Source organism: Pteropus vampyrus, unplaced genomic scaffold (assembly GCF_000151845.1).
Source record: "Pteropus vampyrus isolate Shadow unplaced genomic scaffold, Pvam_2.0 Scaffold239, whole genome shotgun sequence".
NCBI lineage: Eukaryota > Metazoa > Chordata > Mammalia > Chiroptera > Pteropodidae > Pteropus > Pteropus vampyrus.
Window position 1 is genome coordinate 1333446 of NW_011889020.1, and position 1456 is coordinate 1334901.

The window sequence follows — 1456 nt, forward strand, 5'->3', positions numbered from 1 at the left end:
TTTAAAAATAACACCCCAGGATAAGTCGTTATAAATTTTATCTCCGCTGCCTTTTTCTGTGAATCTTTGAATTAACACAGAAGTGCGTGTCATGAAAAATTGTTCTCCGCTGCCACCTCGTGGGCATTTTGAATATTACTTCCAAATGTATATTATCAACAAATATTTTCCATTGGTATTCGGAGAAATTTTTGGGAATAAAACCTTACTATAGGTCATCATGAAAGTTCATCCTCTGCCCCAATATTTTGTGTATCTCGCAAATTACACAAGAGCGTAAGTAAAAATAATTATTCCATGCTGCCATCTGGTGGGTATTTTAGGAATAACACCCAAGTATTGTCATCATGAAAAATCATTCTGTACTGCCATCTGGTGAGCATTTTGAAAATAACCCCAGTGCCTGATGAGAAAAGGTTTTACTGCTATGTTATGTATATTTAAAAAATAACACCTCAGCATATGTTGTTATAAATTTTTTCTCTGCTGTCATTTCAAGTGAATCTTCGGAATAAAATCGGAGTATAAGTTATAAAATATTGCTATCTGCTGCTATCTCGTTGACATTTTGATAATGACACCCAGGTGAATGTCATCATAAAATTTTTTTCTGCTACCATCTTGTAGGCATTTGGGGAATAACATCCAAGTGTAGCTGGTCATGAATAATCATTCATGCCACCATTTTGTGGAAATTTGGGGAATAACACCACATCACATGTCTAAAACAACTATTTCTGCTGTTATCTCGTGCAGAAATAATAAACATGAGATGGCAGTAGAGATAAAACTTTCATAACATCATGCCCAACAGTCACCAGATAGGAGCAGAGAATAATTTTTTTTTACTTACACTCTTGTGTAATTTCCAGATGCACACGAGTGTGGGGCAGAAAATGAATTTTCATGATGACCTACAGTAAAGTTTTATTCCCCAAATTCTCAAGAGATGACAGCAGAAAATTTTTGTGATGAAATACACCTGGAAGTAATTTTTTAAATGTCCACGCGATGGCAGCGGAGAACAATTTTCGTGTTGCACTCTTGTTATTCCCAAGATTCATATGAAATGGCAACAGAAAAAACTTTTATAATGATATACCCTGGAGTGTAATTTGTATTATTATCATTTATGCCTACAGCACCTGGGTTTCCCAGGTTGTCCCCCATCCAAATACTAACCAGGCCCGACCCTGCTTAGCTTCTGAGATCAGACGAGATCCCGCGTGTTCAGGATAGCATGGCGTAGACTTGTCGTTATTTTCAAAATTCCCACAAGATGGCAGCAGAGAACAATTTTTCATGGCATGCACTTTTTTTTTTTCTCAAGATGCATACAAAGTGGCAGCAGACAAAACTATTTCTTGATGACTTTCTCTTGGTTGTTATTTATAAATAGCACAGGAGTGGCAACAGAAATAGATTTTTGTGACATGCGCTGTGGTGTTCCCAGCAC

General features: G+C 36.7%; 1 pseudogene; it reads right to left on the minus strand.

The window, feature by feature from the left end:
- Nucleotides 1-1133: 1133 nt before the first annotated feature.
- LOC111728953 lies at nucleotides 1134-1251 on the minus strand (annotated as a pseudogene).
- Nucleotides 1252-1456: the final 205 nt, after the last annotated feature.